The sequence below is a fragment of the Anabrus simplex genome, chromosome 7 (genome assembly GCF_040414725.1).
Source record: "Anabrus simplex isolate iqAnaSimp1 chromosome 7, ASM4041472v1, whole genome shotgun sequence".
Taxonomy (NCBI): Eukaryota; Metazoa; Arthropoda; class Insecta; order Orthoptera; family Tettigoniidae; genus Anabrus; species Anabrus simplex.
Window position 1 is genome coordinate 106,451,240 of NC_090271.1, and position 26,129 is coordinate 106,477,368.

Sequence of the window (26,129 nt, forward strand, 5' to 3'; positions counted from 1 at the left end):
CTATAGTGGTCTGATACAGAGTATACGTCATTCTCAAGTTTGGACATATGAATGTTACAAACAAGATGTATTCGTTCGTAATCTGTTTTCCCGCCAGGGTCGGTTTTTCCCTCGGACTCATCGAGGGATCCCACCTCTACCGCCTCAAGGGCAGTGTCCTGGAGCTTCAGACTCTGGGGATACAACTGGGGAGGATGACCAGTACCTCGCCCAGGCGGCCTTACCTGCTATGCTGAACAGGGGCCTTGTGGAGGGATGGGAAGATTGGAAGGGATAGAGAAGGAAGAGGGAAGGAAGCGGCCTTGGCCTTAAGTTAGGTACTATACCGGCATTTGCCTGGAGGAGTAGTGGGAAACCACGGAAAACCACTTCCAGGACGGCTGAGGAGGGAATCGAGCCCCCCTCTACTCAGGTGACCTCCAGAGGCTGAGTGTACCCCGTTCCAGCCCTCGTACCACTTTTCAAATTTCGTGGCAGAGCCGGGAATCGAACCCGGGCCTCTGGGGCTGGCAACTAATCACACTAACCACTACACCACAGAGGCGGACTAGATGTATTCAAATAATAATAATAATAATAATAATAATAATAATAATAATAGCTATACATCCCACTAACTACTTTTACGGTTTTCGGAGACGTCGAAGTGCCGGAATTTAGTTCCGCAGTTCTTTTACGTGCCAGTAAATCTACCGACACGAGGCTGACGTATCTGAACACCTTCAAATACCACCGGACAGAGCCACGATCGAACCTGCCAAGTTAGAGTCAAAAGGCCAGCGCCTCATCTGTCAGAGTTAATCAGCCCGGCTATATATTCAAATTTATTTTAGAATGAACAAAATTTACATCTGATATCCAATGAGATAAAGTTCAACTTAAAACAAACCAACAATCACCAGAGGTCGAATCTTGTTCCCCGTTAAAACGGCCAGCGACGAGTGAAATGTTATAGCTTCTCCCGGTTTATCGATATTAATTCAGAACGCAAGTCCACCTCTCCCTGTCCTGCGTGACAATCTATCGAGTTCAATTCAATATGATTTTATTATTGTAGACTATATCGTTCCATTACATAATACTTAACACAACTTTCTAAACAACGCATACGGTTTGTCAGGTACAAAAACGATACGTGAAGATTATGCACCTATTAGATGCAACCTTAATGAGGCCAGTAAGGATCGCCTGTGAACTCTTATGAACCGAAGCATTAACGACCAATAAATTGTTGACTCTCGTGCATTTTAGTAAGTGTTATGCCTCAGAACGTTTGATGTCCTGATGTAATAAGCGAACACGTTCATTAAGAAAACTGACGGTTTAAGATACAAGGTTCGAAGATACATTAAGAATATCATGTATATGAACGACTTCGAAAAACTCCTATACAGTATATTGGCTAGTTGTTTTTAAACATACATATATATTTCAACCCTTACTATACTTACTAAAATTAAAAACGATCTACATCACCACACATTAAAATGATTTAATTCATAACCGACTTTCAGAATTTTGGTTTCATCAGTGAATCATTAAAATGAAATAAAATTCTTGTAACAGCTGAGTCGGTATGATAGGTCATTCCTATTTAATACAAGCACAACTGCCCTCTGCATTTTAAAAGACGACACAATTATGTGAATTTTAATAATTCGACTGATGGCGGAACTATATTTCCTAAAACTGGTTATGAATGAAATTATTTTAATGTTTTCTGATATCTGTCTGTCAGGTCATCAGCCTAGAGGCTGGTTGGATCCTCAAATAGCACCACCAAAGGCTATGCAGTTGGGGGAGTCCGGTGCCTTGGGGTCTACCTGAGACTTGTTCTCACACAAAACTGTCGCTTCGGTGACATCAATCATTACGATGGATTGCGAAAGCACAAGAAGAAACCCACTTAAGTGGCAAATGCAGCGCATCAATGCGGTCTCATTAGGAGGAATAATAATAATGTTATTTGATTTACGTCCCACTAACTACTTTTACGGTCTTCGGAAACGCCGATGTGCCGGAATTTAGTCCCGCAGGAGTTCTTTAACGTGCCTGTAAATCTACCGACACGAGGCTGTCGTATTTGAGCACCTTCAAATACCACCGGACTGAGCCAGGATCGAACCTGCCAAGTTGGGGTTAGAAGGCCAGCGCCTTAACCGTCAGAGCCACTCAGCCCCGCATGCAGTTATAGGGAAACCGCAAAAACCAATGGCAGAGTCCAAATGAGTATGAGATGCTTTTAATTTTAGAAGGCATATCAAACCATCAAGACTGTTTACAACGACTTAAATTTTTTATAATGACTGGCATATTTCCGTCCTCAAAATGTTTTTCAGAGCTGGAGCTATCACTAGGAATGATTGCAGGGTACCTTAGAGACCGAATTTTTCTTAACACTGATTCCCTAGTTCTGTATGGTTTCACTTTCTTAACAACAAAATCACAATAACTACAGGCCGTTTAACATGCTATCAACTGGTTATGGTTTTCCGAGGTGCTGAGGAATCGGCACAGAGTTAAAAATCAAATACAACTGAATCAGACACGTTTCTCATCCATAATTCTGGGTTTGTGGGTAAACAGATTCATACTTCGACATTTACAAAACAATATATTTATTTACCCATACTTTCCAAAGTTCATGTAATGAGTTAGGAATATCTTCATTAACCAATATAAATTAATTATACATAAACACGCGTTCACAATTACCTTAGTGCAATTTATAAAAGAATGTAAGTCTTAACAGTCGTTAATTTTCTTTAGCAATAAAAGAATGTCTCAACGGCCGGTGATAATGGGGGTAAAATCTTCTGGACTGTAGAAACGTGTTCGAAAGAAACTTCTGGATGCGTTGGCTGCATCTGTGACAGACATAATCAGTGATATCTCTGCCTTTGTCGAAGTTGCCATCAAGTAGACAAAATGGCAAATGTACCGATGGCCGGAAGCGTCCTCAATGTAATGGTCCTCCTGGCATTGTTCCCATCTGTTTGAATCAGCAGTCACTGTAGCAATGTTCATGACTGTTACCTCCAGCTTAGGAATGGCACAGTATGCATTCACTCTCGTACAGCAAGGTCACCCTGAAAACAGAGCGATGTAAGGGTAATTTAATCAGTGAACTCGCTTCCTTCTTACAAAATATTGGACTGCAACTGCAACTCACTGCATTAGCTCTGCTAAACCTTGATTCGATGGCACTTGCTAGACTACCATCCTAGGAGAATACACATCCTAAGCATACTGTCTAAAATGGTCCACAAATTCCAATTTCGAATTCCCTACCTGGCATTCATCCTGTTAGGTTTCGTCCTAAATGATACCACTTTAGTCACAAAATACCAATTTTCATATCAAATCGCTGTGTTTCATAAGACGGTCCAAAACATTAGATTGCAAGTTTTCAACACACTATACCATAAAATAGAAACTAAACTATATCTACAGTACTGACTTGTAGTAAGCGCAAACCAATTCCACTCAATTATTTTATACAAACCAAAACCCCATGGCACTACAGCCCCTGAAGGGTCTTGGCCTACTAAGCGACCGCTGCTCAGCCCGAAGGCCTGCAGATTACGAGGTGTCGTGTCGTCAGCACGACGAATCCTCTCGGCCGTTATCTTGGCTTTCTAGACCGGGGCCGCTATCTCACCGTCAGATAGCTCCTCAATTCTAATCACGTAGGCTGAGTGGACCTCGAACCAGCCCTCAGGTCCAGGTAAAAAATCCCTGACCAGGCACGTTGCCCCTACACCACGGGGCCGGCTAGTTATTTTATACCAAACAGTAAAAGATCCACGCAAACGAGGCACAATAAAGGTGTAAGATTAGAACTTTCCCTCGCCACCGTAACTCTACCGCCAATTAACACTGCAGGCTGTTGGACAACATAAATGCCTTTGATTGTCTGTAATAAAACCCACCCTTGGCCACTTTCTTCCACTGGTACTCTGACATCCACCATCAGCGAAATATACGCATAAGCGCCCATTCATCTCGTAGCATCTATTCATAGTCATATTTGCACTAAAATCACCCCGTTAGCACTATATTATCTTCACTAGTGTCCCTGACTACTGCGTAAAGCAATGTAGTCTCAAAAAGCCTGTCTATATCATCTTCAAAACAAAAACAAATAAAAAAAGCAAACATTTCTACGCGACTACTGATCTCGTGGTCACAGCCACGGGACCTCCAATTTTAGGTGGAATGCGAACCATAGGGTCAATAAATTTCCAAATTATTTGCGATCATTTAAGAAAAGGCCAGGAAAACAACAGATAGGGAATCTGTCATCTGGGCGATTGCCCTAAATGCACGAGCAGTGACCGGAATGAGAAGCCGGACAAATTGACTCAATCATGGAGGGAAAGAGAAGTAGAAGACGGACATACATTACTGTAAGGTATGCGGTGTAGAAATACTCGTAGGAGACACTAGATTGTTGACTGCAATTGGAGGGCTACTGAAGTTGCTTAGCTCATTCACAGTGACTTGCGGACTGAACGCTGAAAGGCACCTTAGTGTACACATAAGACAGATGTACGCACATATGTTCTACTGTTCAAAAATTATATTTTTTAATCAAGTCTGTTTACCCAAGTCTTAAGCATCAGGATATTCTCTCATTTTTGCGGATGACATCCTTATGCTCAAACTGGCTCCCGTGAGCATGCAGGGTAGTATAAATGAAGTGGCAAATGACTGTAAATATTGGAATTTAAAAAATGAATGCACAGAAAACCAAAAAGGTTATACGGGTGAGACAAAATTAGTTGTTAAGAAAATAGTGTATTTGGGTACGACATAAAGTGAATATGGAAAAAGGTCAGAACAAATACAATGGGCAAACCCATTAGCTATTAATATTTTAGATAAAAATATGCCCAACACTGATACAGAGTGTATAAAATTGTTTTTAATGCATTAGTCAAATGCAGGGTACCGGCATTGTACGAAGCAGAGGTTTGGGGAGTTGAAGGAAAAGTTTCAACACTTTATGCATGCAAGACTAAATCTGGCAATATTTAGGGACTAACCAGTTGTACAGCTAACTGTTGAGTGAGAATGATGTGCAATGATGTAAGTCTGTTAAAAAATAATCAAGTATTGGCTGAGACTGCACGTGAGATCAGGTGGCAAAATACCAATACCAAATGAAATATCAGAACCAATGATCTTGGGTGGATGGGGTACGGAACATTTTGGAAACGGTAGAAAGGGGACACTACTCGGAAATGTATTGCTTAGATCAGCAAATAATGTATAAAAAAGTATTTCTAATGGTTAAGAATATTTATTGAAAAACAAAAATTAGCCTCGCAGTGTAAAAATAAAGATACAAGGGGAATTTTGTAATGTAATTGGGAGAACAAGCACGAATATAGGTAATATTACAAAAAGGAAAATGAGGGGCATGGGGGGTACACAAAAATAAAGCATAAGTCAAACTAGGGATGAAAATAAAGAAATGGGATGGGCCCATCTTGTAAAAGACTGTTTAGAGACCAGGGAAATAAGAGAGAGGAGAATACGAGAAAAACTAACAACGAAAATGAACTACATAAAACTATACAATTATTAAACAGAGAGTGGATGCATCCGGGAAGAACTGCAAAATTATTCATAATTATTAGGGGAATGTGGGGGTAGTAAACTGATGGAAGGAAAAAAATTGATACGCGCTAGTTAGTAACAGAATTGTACCTGAGGCAACCTAGACAATATAACGTCGTTGAAGTCTAGAGCAATTACATACGTAGATTATAGTTACAGCATATCATTAATTTATCATCGTAGTCTAATTTTTTTTTGCTAGTTGCTTTACGTCGCACCGACACAGATAGGTCTTATGGCGACGATAGGACAGGAAAGGACTAGGAGTGGGAAGGAAGCGGCCGTGGCCTTAATTAAGGTACAGCCCCAGCATTTGCCTGGTGTGAAAATGGGAAACCACGGAAAACCATTTTCAGGGCTGCCGACGGTTGGATTCGAACCTACTATCTCCCAAATACTGGATACTGGCCGCACTTAAGCGACTGCAGCTATCGAGCTCGGTCGTAGTCTAATTAGTCCGCACGTTTTTTTTTTTTTTTTTTTTTGACAGTCAATACTAATATTTACTTCAGGAGTCGGAGATAGTAAGGAGGGACTGAAGATGACTACTCTGGTGACCTTTTTGGTGGGATCATGTTTCCAGAGTATCTGATGGACCTATATAGCATGTCTGAGAAGTTTCATTTCTTACAATAATGTTTCTAAATCTCCTTTCAGGCCAGTCTTTCTTTGTTCAATTTCTAAACCACTTACAAGATAGCGTTAAATTTAGGGTAACGGGGCGAGTTGGCCGTGCGGTTAGGAGCGCGCAGCTGAGAGTTCCCATTCGGGAGATAGTGGGTTCGAACCCCACTGTCGGCAGCCCTGAAGATGGATTTTCGTGGTTTCCCATTTTCACACCAGGGAAATGCCGGGGCTGTACGTTAATTAAGGCCACGGCCGCTTCCTTCTCATTCCCAGGCCTTTCCTGTTCCATCGTCGCCATAAGACCTATCTGTGTCGGTGCGACGTAAAAGCAACTAGCAACAACAAATGTAGGGTAATTATGTTTTCCGGACACCTTACTCTTTATTTGTGCTTTTATTGGATGTTTTCCAATTATGCTATAGGATATTAACTCCTGTAAATTGCATGCATCGAAATGTGAGATTACAATAAACAATACCCTCTCCAGGATCTATGATTTCCACGATTATGGAAGACGGGTATAATCTTACAAATGTCCTAAAAAAGCTCATGTTTGTCCAACCCTTTGTCCAACCCTTGTCCCGTTTCCCTACGGGGTCGGGTATGAGGTGAGATGAATTTGTCGTGGCGGTTTTTTATGACCGGATGCCCTTCCTGACGTCAACCTCATCAGAGGAGTTAATGAGAGATGAAATGAATGACGTGATATATGATAGTAGGGAGAGGGTGAAACCCGGTGCCGGCACATAGCCTACTCCTGTCGAATAGCACCAAGGGGTCTGCTCAAGGCTTAACGTCCCCATCCGACGGACGAATCACCATCAACAGCGTCATATGCCCTCACTCCATATGAGCACTGCGGAGAGGTTTTTGGAATTTAATCCAGGCTTTTGGCACGCAATCTAGTGATTAGAAATTGTATACCACCACCTCCCCTACCCTGCCGGCCAACATTCTGATGGTGAAAATTTTTTCGACCAACGGGACTCGAACCGGCTAACCTCGGTGTTAGACCGTTTTTAGACTTCAGCGCCTTAACGATCATGGCCACCAGGCGGGCTCCTAAAAAAGCTCATGTGAACGACAAAAATAAATTATTGTCAAATTACCGTGATCAAACAGAATTTCTTCTTAAAAACAAGAAAGTAATTTCTGGTTATACTTTCACATTTATTCTCTGGTGTATATAGAATATTGGTACTACTCCCACGTTTCTACGCGGGGCTTCGAAAAGTTATGTAATTTCTGCATTACGAGAACTTCCAAGTCATATTAAAAGACTCCTTCCCAACCGCACATCTCCAAAATACATGAATTACTCTCAACTCCCTAGCCTCTCTTCTACAAATACTCTCAATCACAGAAATGTAAGAATACATTCTTTCCTTGTTCCCCACAGACTTTCTAAAATTCAAATATGGACATAAGAATCAAACATCGTTCGAAGAATATTAGGAAAAATAGAACTATGAACTAGTAAGCAACTGGACGATTCGTGGGGTTATGAGCTGTTATTTTAACAAAGAAAAAATCTTTATGATGACGGTAATTTGTCAGTAACACCTACTGTATAGTTAAAAAATACTCTGAAATAAAAATCCCTTGTAACGAGCTAGTCTCAAGAGAATATTTTTCAATCGAAAGGGCCTACTGTACTAAAAATCTTTCATTTTTCAATTAAGTTGGTCTAAGATTAGGAAGAAAGACACTGCAGGTAACATATCTCTGAGATGCTGCTTGATACGAGATACTTGAACTTGTCGATCATCAGCGGTTCTCCAGCAAAAAAGAATTCGTGGGCCCGCTTGCCCGGGCTGCACAAAACTGACGAACATGTACTCTGTCATCTTACGACTTATTCTGAATCCATTTGCCTCTAACATTGCTCGCCATCGTTCCAAGACCTCCTCACCAACCAAAACAATGTCGTCTGCGCTAAATATGATCTACGGCAGGTCTGTCATCAACTACTCCCGTCAGGTGGTTGAGACACAGAAATCAACATGAAAACTGCCCGAAACACTTGCAGTGGTTTTCACTTAGTAGATGGACGTAGGTGTATGTCTTGAATCATCTTCGCATACACCTCAGGGCCTTAACGATGTCGTAGTGCTGCCAGACAGTATCTCTATGAACACGATCAAAGGTTTTCTCCGGATCGTTGAATACAAAAAATACGGATGTCTTTACGTAGTTCACGGTGTTTCTCAATCAGGATCCGCAGAGTCTGAATCGCGTCACTTGTTGACACTATCTCGATCTCGCAAGGTTTGTTTTCGAAAGAATCTTTCACCAATTCGCAGCCGCTCGAAAAGTTAATTTTTCGGACACCGTTGGATTAGAGGTATCCGTACCGAGCAAGTGGCTGTGCGGTTAGGGTCACGCAGTTATCAGCTTGCATTCGGGAGATAGTAGGTTCGAACCCCACTGCCGGCAGCCCTGAAGATGGTTTTCCGTGGCTTCCCATTTTCTCACCAGGAAAATGCTGGCACTGTACCTTAATTAAGGCCACAGTCGCTTCCTTCCCACTCCTAGCTCTTTGCCATCCCATCGTCGCCAAAAGACCTATCTATGTCAGTACGACGTAAAGCAGATTATAGAAGTATCCGTTTCTACCAGTGCGATCTAACCATGCAATTTTCTCGATTAACTTCCTTGAAATATCACGCTTTAATCTTCATCACTACAGAGAAAGCAAACAAGAAAAAGGATGAAATACAAAACTTGCACTTAAAATTAATTTTATAAAACAATACAAAATGTGAGTGTATTTGGACCTCTGTTGTATGCAAGCTTCGAGAACATGATTTCTCGTCTAAGTTTAAACATGCGCACGTCCAGATTCGAACTGCAGCCGCCTTGCTATGTGAGTTAGATTCCAAGTCACCAAGTTATTATACAATATCCGCTGTTTGAGATGAACCCTGTGTTAGTGATCGCGATTGTTTTTATGGAACAAAACAAAGGGAATATCAGCCTCTGGTGACACTTAACACTGTAAATAATAATTTCGTGTGGCTATTTCTAGGCAGACGCTCCGATGAGGGTGGGCGGTATCTGCCATGTGTTATTGTAGTGAAGGACAGTATTATGTGTGGAGTGTGAGTTGCAGGGATGTTGGGGACAGCACAAACACCCAGCCCTCGGGCCAATGGAATTAACCAATGAAGGTTAAAATATCCGACCCGGCCGGGAATCGAACCTGGGACCCTCTGAACCGAAGGCCAGTACGCTCACCATTCAGCCAACGAGTCGGACCAACACTGTGAATTGATCACCTAAGCCAGACTAACCTAATACCGTTGGGGTTAGAATAGACCATGAGTTGATCTGGGAAACTGTTAGTGAAGGAAAGTCTGGGATAAGTGTACAACCGAAGTCTCCTGGTTTGCCAGTCATAAAACTCTGGAGGGGCTGATATGAATTAAACATAAGAACTGCAACAGTGACTTGTATTTAACATACCTTTGCTTCATTTTTGCCTGAATAAAGTATATTCCTGACAATCCACCAAACTGATAGTCATAATGTTACTAGAAGAAATAAGCATTAAAAAGTAAGTTGCTTCTAACGAGAGGATTATTGCTTTCAGCAGTAAACTGAACTGCATACAGATGGTAACTTACAGGGAATTATAACAGAGCAGGGGTGCATACAACACAAGCTGCAACAGGTATAGAGAAAGAGTACCCATGCATTCTTACAAAGCAGTATTACAGGTTTTAATATAATATGCAGTTTAGTGCATAGGCCTACTGATATGCAAGGGCCCACCAGATGGTAATACCATATCTCTGAAGATAAATTACACAATCTGCTGTAGACATTCACAGACTGCTATTTAAATCTGCATACCCTTATCAGAGAATTCAAATGGAAATATATTACAGCAGTAGCATTTGCCGTGTGCCAACCACAAGAGTGGAAAATTTAGCAAATGATACTGCTCACAGGGCAACTCAGAATTCAAATTATTGTATTATGACTGAGATAGGCTACAGTGAAAGATAACCAATGGTTGTCTAAAAAAGAAAACAGAACATCAAGAGTTTATATTCATTTAAGAGGAACAAAACCTTTGAATCATCAGGAATAAGAAGCTGTTTTTTTGCTATTGGCTTCACGTCGCACCGACACAGAAGGTCTTATGGCGACGATGGGACAGGAAAGGGCTAGGAGTGGGAAGGAAACAGCCGTGGCCATAATTAAGGTACAGCCCCAGCATTTGCCAGGTGTGAAAATGGGAAACCACGGAAAACCATCTTCAGGGCTGCCGACAGTGGGGTTCAAACCCACTATCTCCCGAATAAGAAGCCCCTTTAATACAATGCACTTTTGGAATGAATGAGTTTTCCAAGAGAATCACGTGATCCAAAGATATATTGAGTGTTAATGGCCTGTTTTTTATGCATCCAGGGCATTGTTAGTCCTATATATTTTCTCCAATCCTGGGAGTTAAACTGTATACTAACTGAGCATAAGTTTTACAAAGCAAATATTCCAATGAAAAAAATATCAATGATGCCTATATCTAAAAGTTTTTTTTATATCACAACCAATAACTATTTCATTTTCACTGTATATGACAATTAGTCAATATTCTTAAGAATTTTGCAAATCTCTCAAACCAAAGCATGAACCAACAGGTCAGAACCCTTGTTTCAGTGATAGAAAATCTGCCAAGATCCCAGTTAAAAGCGAACAGTTCTTAAGTTATCATTACACTAGTTCAATGAGGGGTAAGTAATAAAGCACTCGATACAGTAAACATGATTTTTTAAAAGTTATATTATCCTTGTTCTGGAGCTGACAACTTCTGAAATGCATCTGGTGACCACGGACCTTTACAAAAGCCCAGCATTCCTTCAAACTGCTTTTCCCAGGATATACTCCCAAGCATTTTACGATCTGATCTTCCCCACCACCCTTGTTATTTTTTGTACCAGCTAGTTAGTTATATTATCTCACTGATTACTGCCTTTCATGTTCTTTATTAACTCTAGTTAAAAAAAAATCAAACTCTTCTCCTTCATTTATCAGTCATGAGGTTGATGACCACCGAGCAAATGCTCCTTAAAATGGGTCATTAACTGAAAGCAACAATACTCAAGAAAGAAATATTACTCCTGAAACCAGAAGGAGATAATAAACATAGAGATTCTTCTTCATTTTCACAGAATATCAACAAGATACAAATCAAGGACCACTGATCTTTTACTAACAGCAGAGCTTTATGCTATGTATTTGCATCACACTAGTTCTTACAATCTGCCTTACATCGCACCAATAGGTCTTATGGCGATGATAGGAAAAGTCAAGGAGTGGGAAGGAAGCGGCTGTGGTATTAAGGTACAGCCCCAGCATTTGCCTGGTGTGAAAATGGGAAACCACAGAAAACCATGTTCAGGGCTGCCGAGAGTGGGGTTCGAACCCACTATCTCCCGAATGAAAGCTCACTGCTGTATGGCCCTAACAGCACGGCCAACTCCCTTGGTGTAAGTAACAAAGTACTTGATATAGCAAACATGATTTTAAAAAAAAGTAAGATTCTGAATGATCCCCAGAGGGAACAAACTGCTACAAACAAAACAACAGGCTCTTCTTCAAAAAGTCTACAGAATTAAAGCATCTTTTGTTATAACTTCCAACATTCAAACGACAAAAGCTAGTTCTTTGTGAAAAGGTAGTTTATATGGGTAGACCGGAGCTGGAAAGATATTCTTTTACTCCTCAACCAAGAAAGGTCCTTGCCTGGTCAGCAATGAGTTTCCTTTTTATGATATACTGCAGAACCTGTGGATACTTTTTACAGTGCCCAAAAAACCAGCCAACTTTAACATTAGCTAAGAGTTTAGGATTATTTTTTAACATGTAATGGTTAAATTTTCTCCTGACATTCTCAGAATTATGATTCACCTCTTTCTTCTTAGTTTTGGCTGTACTCATTCTACACACCACCCCCTCTGATATTTATTCTCTCAGGTACCATGTGCTTTTGAAGTGCACCAGGTACTGTGATACCTCTGTACATTTTAATCCTTGCTTCCTGTTGAGTGCCAGGCATTGTAGAGAAAGGCTGGGGGCTAAAGTAAAGTACACTCGCGTCCTCATGGTGCAGCTCTTTTCAGGCATACCCCCAGTGGAGGTGAGCTGCATGTACCATTTCAATCACATACCAGCCTTCCTGCCAATATTAAATTTCTGGCAGTACCGGGAATCGAACCTTGGCCCCCAAGGACGACAGCCAATAACACTAACCATTACGCTATGAATGTGGACAGGCTGAAGGATGATAACATTTGGTATTTTGTAGTAAGAACACCTTCCAGGAAACTATCACACTGAGAATGTTTCATAAGTTAAATCCTTCCTTCTCACCATTCTTACAAAGCATCTGCTATTCATGGCTGTGGAACAAGTAGCTTCAAGGATCATCAGTTGAATTTCGACTGTACTGTGAAAACAAGCAGTGTGCTAGTTATCTATAAATGGCTTTAATTTGCTCTTCACTTCAACTTATATATTTAAACTTTTAATTATATTCAATTAAGACTGAATTTTCACAACCTCAATTTTTATTTATATTGGCTGTGAAAAGTATACATCAGTTATTAATTCACAATATTTTATGCAGTGATTCTAACTGTGAGTAAATCATTAAGGAACCTACAATGTTAATAGTGAATGAGAGGAGCAATACTGTTATGTTTAGTTCAAAGGCAAATCGGTACCCATGTTTACTTCATAATGCTAGTGTTTGTATTCCAAAAAATGTAATGTACAGCAACATTTTTTAACTAAACATAAGAACTTCGATAATGAATTCCCAATCAATTCAGAACTGAGGAGAGACAGAGTGAAGAATCTTACATCCAAATTAACATTGCAACAATTTATAAAGCCCATTCAGCAATCAAGTAACACAAATAGAGCAAATTTTGTAAAAAAGCTAAGTGAAAGAAGCCTTTCAGCGATGGTGTAGTAGTTAAAGCAGCAATTATCGGTGCTGGTGAATCTCTGTTTGAAGTTCGCAAAGATAAATATGAACTAGTTTCTTCCATCAAAAATATTAAGTTGTCCCACCAAACTGTTTATAGATGGAATCAGCATACTTCTGATGATATGGAATCTCAGTTATATAAGTTAGTGATTTATGGTCATGTGAACATTTTTCACTTCAGTTCGATGAAAGTATGGGCATGTCAGACGTAGCACGGTTGTGTAATATGTATTACAATGGTATTTTCTAATTTTACAGTGAACAAAGAGTTTCTTAAACTATTTGTCCTTCAAGAAAGTGCTAGGCAAGATTGTGTTTTTCATTCATCCCTAAAATTTGTGAAGGATAGTAACTTGCATCTTTCAATACTTGTTGGTACAACAACTTAGAGTGCCTGCAATGAATGGCAAAACCAATGGATTTCTTGCTCTTTGTGCTAAAGATGAATCATTTCCACAGTTTCTTTCACACCATTGCATTATTCACCAGGAAGCTTTATGCGCTAAGGTGTTGAAGCTTGAGCATATTGCGAAAGTGGCCACACACACGTTTTTAACTACCCTACAGCAGATCATCCTCCACTTGTCATCGATTGATCAAGAAGCTTTTGAACAAGCAAGATGAAAAAAAGAGAGATTGTTTCTAAAGAAGTGAGGTGGCTTGTCAGAGGAAAAACTAGGAAGACCTGCAGTCCCCTAGATGATTTCAAAGAACTTCTTAAATCATGTCATGGTCCGTATTACGAGGAACTTGATAATACAGCATGGCTGCTAGATTTAGCTTTCCTGGAAGGTATCACTTCGAAATTAAATCTCGAATCACAAGGGAATGATAGTACAATAAACGCTTTTCAAAAGAAAATTCAAGTATGGATTGCACATTTATACAGGAGTTTTCTTCCACTCTTTCCATGCTTGCAATCAATTGTGGAAACTATCAGCAGCAATGAATGTGATCTGTTTCCATTCATCCAGCACCTTTCATGGAATTTGACAAAAGATCTAACCACTTTTCATATTCAGAACCAGTGGCAATGCTCATCAAAAATCCATTCAATGCTGTCAAAGTTAGTGAACTTGTAGGCTACCCTAATAATGAAGGAGTACAACTAGAAATTTTACATCTCCCAAGAGAAAAGAGGAGACTGCTTTGAAATCCTCCTATACTGCATGTTTCAATTTCTGGGATTTAGTGGACAGAAATAGATATCATAAGATTCGTAGTGTGGCTCTGAAAATATATTCGTGCTTTGGTTCAATATATATCTATGCAAAGTCTCGTCCTCATCAATGAACATCATCACAAATTTGTTTTAAATTCCTGCTTGACCGACTCTCATCTGGATGATGTATTACGAGCAGCCTGTTCCAGCTACACACCTGATTTTTGTCAATTTGCAGCAAACATCCAGTGCCAGATTTCACACTAATTATCTAAGTACAATATGTTTTAAATTTGTCAAATATTAGCCCACATGTTCCTGTATTATTATTTTCTACTATTACAACTACTACTGTAATCATTAAAAGACACCTGCGCCTCCATAGCCAAGCATTAGGTGCGCCCCGGTACATGAAAAGGTTAGGCAACCCTGCTAAAATGAAACAATGCTTTGCAACATCTCCTGTATGGGCACTATTTTTAACCATAATACCATAAGTTAATTATTTTACTGTGGATTCAGATAGTTTCTGTACAGCAGAACCTTCTGATAATTAGTGGTAGTTGCAAGTCGAGCGAGGGCTAGCTAGCTGTCCATAGGCTATAGTGTGGTCTTATAAGATACATGAATTTGAACTAGCAAAGTGACAGCTGCTAGGTAAGGACTAGACCTATCTAGACCTATCTGACCAAACTGTGTGTTGTTGGAATGTTCACAAGCCTTGCGATGAAGTTCAGCACTTCAACTTTTCCTTCCTCTACTCTTTGAGCAACTAAAGGAACTAAAGATCTTCCCATCGTTAATGCTTTCAATGCTGGTTGGTCACCTTTTAAAGCATTTCATTTTCTTCCAAGTTAATTACAGAATTTGAAAACCTGTACCGGTACATGTAAAATACATTATTACATCTTGCAATCAGAGTTAATTAATTAGAAGTAATCAAGAAATGAAAGAAAAGAGCATGCCACTGTAAATTTTCTTGGTTCCCATCATAGAGCAAATTATGATACTTGTTCTAATACTGTTCTGCGATGACAGAGAAAACGGAAGGTCCAGTTACTTCTAAGCAAGAAGTTCTCAATACCACCCATAAAACTTGACCATTGCATGTTCAACCCTTGTCCTGTTTGTCTATGGAATCAGGTATGAAGTGAGATATACCTTCGTAGCAAGTTTCATGATCGCATACCCTTCCAGGCACCAACCTCATCAGAGGAGTTAATGAGATGAAATGAAATAAGTGATAGATGATAGCAAGACGGGAGAGGGTAAAACCTGGTGCCAGCACATAGCCTACTCTTGTCGAACAGCACCAAGGGGTCGCTTAAGGCTTTATGTCTCCATCCGACGGTTGGATCACCATAAACAGCATCATATGCCCTCACGCCATATGAACACAGCAGAGAGGTTTGGAATTTAATTCAGGCTATAGGCACGCAATCTAATGATTAGAAATTTTATACCAACATCTCTCCTACCGTGCCGGCCAACATTCTGATGGAGAAATTTTTTTCAACCAATGGGACTCTGACTGGCTAACCACGGTGTCAGACCATATAGACTTTATACCTTAACGATCATGGATACCAGGCAGGCTCCATAAAACTAGACTACTATTATGAGATAGCTCACTGACTGTCAAACCGTCATAAGAAATAATAGGAAAAAAGACAGACCTACAAGATACGCAAGTCAGACTTTTATAATAGAGAAGTTCAATTTAAACACCAATTTGATACCGATTCTCTGTTAACTGCATATAAGTCTTCTGTTCTTCAATTTGAAGTGATGGAGATAGGTAAACTGAGTTTCAAAATACGGAACAATCGATGGATTTGCCCGACTAAAAGTGCTCTAGTTCATGGAAAAGTTACAAGAATATCCAAGTTTGTCTTAGTGTGTCACTGAATTATTTATCATACATATTTATCACATCCGTTTATCCTATATTCATTGGCCTCTACATCAACGGAGGAGAATTTAAAAAGTATTCTTTAAAGAAACCTCCATTCATTAAAATGAATGGTCTTGAAAATTTAGTAATAAAAATTACTCCACAGAAATGATTAAAATTTCTTTCAGTAATAAAATATAGAATAATTTATTGTGAAAGAAGTTTCCGACATTTACCGACAGGAATAAGAAAGTTTAACACCTGTTACTCTTTCAACCATCCTTTTGTAAACAAGAGATAAATGGTAGCATTCTCTCCAAACAATAGCATGGGTTGATACATACAACAGCCCCTCATCATAAAAAAAACTGGGGGTGTTTTAATATTTTGATACCAAAACATTGCTCAACTACAGTTTTCTGAATAAACTTTCCTATCTTAAAAAACTATGTAGAAATAAACTGCTCTAGTTGTTATGTTAAAAACAAATTATATTTAGGTCATTTCTTGAAAAATATTGTCCACCGTAAATACATCTACAAGACTTGTACACAAAATTAAACACCTTCCGTTACTTATCAGTCGCTACTTGTTAAGTCTACGAATTGTTAGTCTGTAGGTCTACCAAACCAAACCCCGTGGTACTACAGCCCTTGAAGGGTCTTGGCCTACCAAGCGACCGCTGCTCAGCCCAAAGGCCTGCAGATTACGAGGTGTCATGTGGTCAGCACAACGAATCCTCTCAGTCGTTATTCTTTCAGATAGGCAATCTCCAGTTATTCACTCATACAAGTCAAACCCTTCTTGTAAGTATACACATCTGGATATTTCCTTTGCTTTGGTTTCATATTTTAATCTTAAGCCTCTTGCCACTTATACCCTAAACAACAGCCAAATTGTCTTTCTGTCCATTTATACAGATAGTCGAGCTATTTCTATACAATCCAAAGAATTACTTGAGTCAGAATACCTTTCTTTATCAGATTAATACATTACAAACAATCAATCAGTCACTACTGATCTGTATTTAGGGCAGTCACCCAGGTGGCAGATTCCCTATCTGTTGTTTTCCTAGCCTTTTCTTAAACGGTCGCAAAGAAATTGGAAATTTATCGAACATCTCGCTTGGTAAAATATTCCAATCCCTAACTCCCCTTCCTACAAACAAATATTTGCCCCAATTTGTCCTCTTGAATTCATACTGTAATCTTTTCTACTTTTAAATACAGCACTCAAACTCCACTGATGTCATTCCATGCCATCTCCCCACTGACAGCTCGGAACATACCACTTACATGTTAAAAAGATCATGACTGGTCTGTATTGAAATGTACATTAATTCAACAATATTACAAAAGCTTATTGAGGTCCACTCACTCAATACACATTAAGATGACAAGATGTAAATCTCACTTTTAAGAACCTAATGTGTATTGAATAGGTGGATCTCAATAAAATTTTGTAACATTGTTGAATTAACATACCACTTAGTCGAGCAGCTCGTCTCTTTTCTCCCAAGTCTTCCCAGCCCAGACTTTGCAACATTTTTGTAACGCTACTCTTTTATCGGAAATCACCCAGAACAAATCGAACTGCTTTTCTTTGGATTTTTTCCAGTCCTTGAATCAAGTAATCCTGGTGAGGGTCCCATACACTGGAACCATACTCTAGTTGGGGTCTTACCAGAGACAAGTTCATAGATTCAGTAATGCTTTAATGATAAAAGTTGCCTCAATATTCCATTAAGTGTAGAGATGCCAAGAAACCTGAATTTAATTTTAAAGGAGTTTATTTATCTGAGAGCACATTGACTAAGATGAGATGGGTAGATTTAAACAACCTAAACTACTCTCCCTGAACTATAATCGAATGTTCAATAGTACCTCCTGAATGTAAACACCTGTGCCACTATACTTGACACAGCATACCCAAATTTAGTAAAAATGATTATGGTATCATATAGTACAATCTGATGGCACTACATTTACAAATTATATTGCTCACTCCCACACAAATTGTTACATTTGCGAGTAATTGGTAGGCCTAATCAGTTGGCACCCTCACAAAAATAATCCTATATTAATAAAATGGCCAAAAGTCATTTGTCTGTACACTGATCATTCTGACAAAATTTTAAGATTCTAAACTGATACTATGAGCTTATTTACACCGTTCATGCAGTCCATGGAGAAGTAAGCTTCAATACATTCACATACCAACGGAGATCACCCCAACCCTCACCTCCCAGATTAGCAATTACTGTAAATGTGTCAATATCAATCATTAACCAACTGCAATAAGCCTTTAAATTGTATAAACACAATCTCATCAACAAATCTCCATGCACCTTATCCACCGCTAAACATTCACTGCAAAATTAACTCGATAAAATTTTAAATAGTTTACAATGGGTTGAATGGTGGAACATTCCTAAAACTCTATTATATAAGTGGTATGTGATAAAGATGTTGATTCCCATTGGAAACCTGAAATGTTCCGAGCTGCCAACTGAGAGATGGCGTGGAATGACATAAGTAGGCAAATAAATTTGAGTGGTATCTTTAAAGGTAGGAAAGATCACAATATGAAAATAAAAGTTGGAATTCAAGAGGACAAATTGGGGCAAATATTTGTTTATAGGAAGGGGAGTTACAGATTGGAATAACTTACCAAGAGAGATGTTCAGTAAATTTCCAATTTCTTTGAAATCATTTAAGAAAAGGCTAGGTAAACAACAGATAGGGAATCTGCTACCTGCGTGACTGCCCTACATGCAGATCAGTATCGAGTGAAAAAAAAAGAAAAAAGAGTATAACAAAATATGTACTCGCTTCCATTATGAAAACAGGGCCCTAATTAAGCAACAGGTGTAGAAGTTATTTCTGATGAAATTTCAAACCTGGTAGACATACACAGCTGCCCTTAGCTGCACTTGAATTAACCCTTCTCATCAAAGTATAATTCTACCTCATATATGCCAAAAAATAGTATATTATCAAACTTCATTCTATAACCTGCAGAAGTGGGGGAACTATTAAGATACAATAACAATTTCAGCACTTCCCTATACCTTCTCTTAAGTTACCATATACATTACCAATCATAAAAAAAAGAATATCCATATAAATTTTTAAAAAAATATTTCACAAGAAGAATATCAAGTTTGAGGTCTCCAATATTCTTCATGAATGATCAAAATTCAAAAGATGGTCTTACATGGATCCTTAAATCAGTGATGCTGCAAGAACAAAATAAAAATATGTTGGTACACAAGTCTCTTCTCAAAAAATCCCTTTTTTTCTCTTCCATTTCTTTACAAACTAGACTCCTAACTGTAAAGAGCCTTCCTAAACGCTGACTCTAAACTACAATGGCTATCTAAAACTATCCATCTGCAACTATCTTAAAAATTGACTGCATTTTATGTACTCCAAATGAAACATCACAACAAATTACCTACTGAAAAGTGCACAAAGCATTCAAATACAGTAAGAAAGTCTAATTTTAAAGAAGTTATTAAGCAGTAACTAACAAGAGTTAACAGTACTTTTTAGCTAGACCTAACAGGTAGTTATTTCACATCAAAAGTAACCCTGCTATAAATTTTACCAGCATGATCATTAACAGATTATAATATCTACACGAGACCCATTTACATACATAGGCCTACATAAGTATTTTAAAACCAAAACTAATCCCCCTATCTCGCATTAAAAATACAGAATATCATTAACTTAATGATTTAATATTTTAGATGAGACTACCGGTACTGCTCAACAAGTTGAAAGTATTTTGTAGCAACGTATCTACTAATAACACAGAAGCGAAATACAATAATTATCCAAAAAGAAGAGCAACAGATGCCATTCAATATTGACTACACAAATTGACAACAAACATAAATCGGTTTACTCTAATGTGGACCAAATAATTTCATGGAAATGTAACGTTTCTATCAGAAAAACAAAAATAATAACACCGCGTGCAGAAAAACAAACCTATGGATCACTGAGAAAATTCATCACACACCACAAAGGGCCCACGATAAAGCCACGACAAGTATTAAATAAGTATAAATCTGGAACAGAACAAAACATAACTAGCTGTATTGTTTTGGGGCATGTGTGATACCAGAAAAAGGAAACAGATATACAGTATCCCTCTAGGCTCCCACGTTACTGCCCTCCATGAATATTTTTCAGTTCCGCCTGCACTTTTCGTATAATTTTGCAAATAAATTTTAAGATCAACCGAACACTAATTGACGTCGCAAGGCATTATTCACGGTATTCTGATGGTGTAACACGGTACAGAAGATGTCATAACAGAACTTAATTCTGAAACAAAAAATATTAACTGTTCCGCTTCATTTCCGCGACCCTAATTTAATTCTAATACACTCTTGCGTATCCGTAATCATAAAAACATGAACTGCAATAATTACAAGATGCATAGACGACGATTACTTTCCTACAATGTTTTCTTCAATACTGTATTAAATAAACACAATGACTTACCTTCAGTCACCACTGATGCAAGTCCAATAAGTCTGACATTATTTACCATCAGAATTCGAAATGCACATACATATAACACACTTGAACGCATGCAAACTTGAAGAATTTAATTTTCTAACAAAAATAAATATCCATGTTTCAATCTTCGTTCTTAATATTCATTTTAACATTAATCAACATCAAGCGTATAAATATTATCAACACACGATTTTTGTTTTAAAATGATATAACTTCTTAACAAAACATATTAATTGTATCTTCTCTCGTATTTCGTGATAAATCAACTATCAATCTTCTTAAAAGCAAACAGAACGTTCGTGTCCTTCGCGAATAACTGCAATATGCAGCGAAAAATTGCACAGGCTACTCCTATGCACGGATAACTGCAACCGCAATGCATTCCGTGAACCAGCCACACTTCAGTGCAGAGTATTTCAATGATAACGTTTCATTATATCTTCTTTCAGAGTAATAATTTTAATAATATAGCGTAACACACTATAACAGAGCACTTTTTATAAATTCGAACATCAAACACTGCCAAAATAACTTCACCTACTTTTCCATTTTCACCTAGTATTTACCTCACGAATATTGTGGTGGGTCATGGCAGCGGCAGTTACGTACTAAGTCGATGACAAGTAGGCCCCCGCTGTTCCATGTAGAAAGCTCAACCCCCCATGCCAGCTGATATTTAACTCGTCGCCATGCACAAACACTAACCAATTTCCACAATACACGTGCACAAATCGATAAAGAACACGGTTATCTACGATTTATAACACAGAAGTTACCTGGTACACCTTACCAGAACAACTATTCCACTCATAACATAAGTTCATGCACCGGGGGTTCGAGTAATTGCAATCATGACCCCTTGCCGAATTACTGAATCTTGTTTTAGGGATTTTTTGGCAACAGGTCGCAAATACGTTAATTATTTCGCACTAATACTGCATGAATAATATAACAGACAAATCCTCATATGATTCTACAACACTTATTTCACTCACCTACAACGAAAACCATATTCTTCGTCCATCTTTGCAGCTCTTTTTTGATTGCTCGGCGCTCCTGGACGCAACGAGCATAGGAGCACTCCGCCATTTTTGCCTTCACCCTACTCGTGTGACGTCACGTCCCTCATGACGCAACACGTTGCACCGCCTTTTGCCGCGTCTTCGATGCGATCTTTAGCGGAACGGCTAGAGAGCGCGAAGGGGGGATTTCGAGGTTGGTGGGGAGAGAATATTGTGCCGCCCCTCCCCACCCCAATATGAACAAATTAATTCGTTAATAATCAAAAGAAATCAATCACCAGAATACGCACACGCATAAGAAGAAGTATTTCTAATAACACAAATACACTTACATTTGGAGTAAAGAATTTTAGAGCAAATCTCTTCGCGGTGATGATTTTTCTCCTTCTTCTTCACCACGATCGACCCGGTTGAATCCCTCTCCCTTCCGACTTTCCCCCCCACCCACAGCGCTACCACCCCTCCCCGACCAAAAAATATTGTAGGCCCTACCCTTGTATTCACTTCCGCTACTCCACTAATGACCTTTTCGGATATGGATCGGGGCGCAACGGATCGGCCCGAAGTTGTCCGAGTGAGAGAAGTGGCAAGCAGCCGGCCGACTTTGAGAGGGCCTCCCTCCGTCAGGCTACTGAGACAGCCCGCGAACAACTAGTGAGCTGCAAGCACCGGAACCGAATGCTATCGAATCTGACCCTGACACTTTTTGTACTTATTTTATTATTTTTGTTTTTTATACACAGTGTGCACACACACACACATACATACACACTCTCTCACATACACTCACCACCACATTGCAGTACAAAATATTTCGCAACGCCACGCCCAAACCTGTTTTTCGGGAGTATTCTTGTTAAGCTGCATTGTGAATTTATTGGGAAAACAAAACACGTACGTATTTTTGTATTTATCCTGAATCATTACAGATTATTGAGGTCGACATACTACTTTCTGATACTGTTGAGTTATACCTAACGTCAAACCCGCATTAACGTGTACATATGAGCGTTCTGTGACAAACTTGTCGAACTTTGTAAAGTGCAATCGAAATTTTATCTTTTCACGTGTCTTATTTAGTCTTACTTTATTATAAAGGATAACTCATGCGGTCTGTAAGTTTCAAGTAGAACTTGGATACAAATTACCTTAAGATTTTCCCTAATTTATCTATTTTTATAAGGCATCTATTTCCTTGTACTAAAACATTACATAAGCACAAACCTGAAGTATTTCTTTCCCGTCAGGTGTATTGAACACTCATGTCTGTCCTTGACTAGGATAATATTTTTTTCCTAACTGTCCATACCTGGTTTCTCTTCCAGCAACATGAACCTTTTTTTTTTTTTTTTTTTTGATTGTGAATTCAAATCGCCCCATATTTAGTAATAATTAGAATTTATCAATTATTTTGAGATGCGAATATCTTTTTTTTTTTTTTTTTTACGAAGTAAATGAAAGCTTCTCTATAGGTGTGAGTTTGAGTCCCGGGTAGGTACAGTTGTTCTGCTACAGGTTTAGGGGAAACATTAAATATGCTACATTTTCGGCAAGAATAAGAATTAATTCTAATAACAAAACAGTCTCACTAAATGATTCCTGTGCCCTTGTGACGATGGTGTGTGGCGGTGCGAATTTCCTAAACAAGCTTTCGTACTTTCGTAGGCCTACACATTCTTGTAAAAAATACTGATGGTTAAACATTGTATTTTAGAAAGACGTTACAAAATATTTGTCACTATAGAAGAGATAATAAATAACTTTTCGAATGGGGACGTGGGGTTCTAAAAGTCCTCCTACATCGCCTAACCCTTCGCAATTACAAATATTCATAGCCTGATTTCTAATATTTAAGTTATAGGATTATTAAAACCCCAACAGATAGCAATAAGCTCTGCGATTTAGAACTAAACAAAGTGACGATACTGAATTTTCCAAATATACTAAATGAACTAAACATGTTATTAAAATAATGAACTTCAAAAAACATTCAAATTCAACTAATGGAAAAGAGAATGAGAATTAGGTAGCCAGACTGGTATACCAATGCTGTTATCCTACACATAAGCCGTCATTAATGAACATCACTCTTTCGAAGTTCATTTCCAATCAAGAATTGTTGGTTAACTTTGGGGACTATCACCATGATTGATAACCGAGAACTTGAGAGAGCGGGACTCGGGTAAATCTGAGCTATTGCGGTGGGCCTCGAGTGGGATATAACTGTAATTATTTGAATGTGGGATTTGTTTAGGAGCTCCACCTCTCAAAGTAAGGCAATATTTAAGCATTTCCCTGGTGTGAATGTAGAAATAAATGAGGAAAACAGCACTGATGAAAAATAAGCCTACAGAAAACCGACGACGAATCATTCAACTTCGGCTTTACAAATCCCTTCATGGAACATACCTTCTTCCAGTGCTCAGTTGTAGCGAAGGATGGTGGTAAAGATGCATGCACATAGTGAAGGTGCCAGCATGGAGGCTTTGGCAAAATCCTCTGCGTTTTGGGTCAGGTTGACAATGAGTATTTTTCATTTGTTCACACGCTCAGATTTTATGGTGCTAAGTGACTTGGGAGGAAGGGGGTGGGGGCTGGGGAAGATGACTTATTCCAAAGAAGAACTTCATAGTTGAACCACAATATAGTGCTTAATGCTATTAACAACAATCCTACCCAATAACCACGTAAAATTACATGAAATACTATTTTAAAATGTTAAAAAAAGGGGTCCTTCCTTTCTTTTCTTGACCTCTATTCTTATGCAATAAATCTTCATAAAAATATGTTCTCATCTTTAATTTATTCTATACTGGTTAAATTTATGAATCTGCTATGGAACATAGTACACTTGAAGCAGGGAAGTGAACAGGACATACCTCATAGACTGCGCCTTAAAAAGAAGCCGAAGAAGATACATTTTTAATTAACTGTGTATGCGTAGTTATGGCACTAACTCCTCTCTGGGCCATGCAAACGAAACCAAAAGAGATCAACTTTAAAAGAGGTTAAGTACGAAATAGATGAAGGGTTGAGGCAGGTTCCCCAAGCCGACTGTATAATGGTATCGTATACTCCTTTGTTTAGAGAAGATCGGAAAAGTACGCTGTTTCTATTATCATTTAAATAAAGAGTTAAACATGGGGATGGATTATTGAGTTTTTAATGGATATTAACGTTATTCTATACAGCAGACTACCTAGGATTATTTTCATACCACGAATATCTTACTTATAAAATAAATTTTATATATGTTATGAAATCGGTATTTCTTTCAGCGCCACTATCCCACATTCCTGTAGTGTCGATGGAGCACCCAGGCACTGTTTAGGTCTTGACCAGGTTTAAATCACTGGGATTCGAACCCATGACACGCGGGTTGGGAGTCAAGTGATCAAACCACTGTCCAAGTGCGCCCTAAATAGGCATTTATCCTTTCCTAACAGCTCCGGATTATCAGATTATCGGAAAAGATATTCCTTAACGTTCCAGAAAATCTACTTATTGAAGACTTTGGAGTTACCTCTGAAATACTACAACAGTGGCTACAAAAGCGGATCGCCTTTTCTATTGTATCGCATATCTGGTTAATATAACAGTAGGGTATATAAGTTATATCTTATTCTACGCCATGAACAATTATTATTATTATTATTATTATTATTATTATTATTATTATTATTATTATTATTATTATCTTATTATCCTATCAACAAATATTCGTAGACTATATAGCAAGAGAAGAAATCTTTTTACTATTTTCCCCTAGATTTGAGGATTGAACGAAAAACGGAATCTTCTAACACGATATTGTCTAAAAGTAAAACTAGGTGTTCCAATGCCGCTATCGGATGGCTAGTGAAGGCGGGAAGGGCAGTCCCTAACTGCTGTATTTAGAACAAGATCTGTAATTTTCATCTTTCTAGTCTTGAGCAAACAATGCTCTCTTGTAGCTGCAATAAGTGGCGCAGTCAGTTGTAGTACTTCTGTTCCCAAGATATTGAGTTCGATTCCGAGTGAAGTCAATGAAATTTAAGGGTGCTTAAATTCAACTAGGCCTACTTCTAGGCCTACTTCTAGCGCCTTAAGGAAGATCTATGGAACAAAATTGCAACAAAGTGGATTGATTTAAATACCATAGCAATTAAAAGGATGTTGAATAACATTAGCATTACTTTTATTTATTTATTTATTTATTTATTTATTTATTTATTTATTTATTTATTTATTTACTTATTTATTTATTATCTTCGAACATGAACCA

General features: G+C 38.5%; 1 protein-coding gene and 1 long non-coding RNA gene across 2 annotated transcripts in view; both read right to left on the reverse strand.

Moving 5' to 3' along the window:
- Nucleotides 1–22,280, reverse strand: part of Eip93F (Ecdysone-induced protein 93F) — a 98,851-nt gene extending 76,571 nt beyond the window's left edge. The window contains exon 1 of the mRNA XM_067151229.2: nucleotides 22,198–22,280. The gene's annotated coding sequence lies outside the window, so the exon portion shown is untranslated. The remainder of the gene's footprint in view (nucleotides 1–22,197) is intronic.
- On the reverse strand, nucleotides 2,602–22,191 carry LOC136877300 (uncharacterized). The gene is made up of 2 exons (XR_010860750.2): nucleotides 21,839–22,191; nucleotides 2,602–3,089 (listed from the first exon to the last, which is right to left on the reverse strand). It is a non-coding gene; the product is annotated as an uncharacterized lncRNA (long non-coding RNA).
- Nucleotides 22,281–26,129: the final 3,849 nt, after the last annotated feature.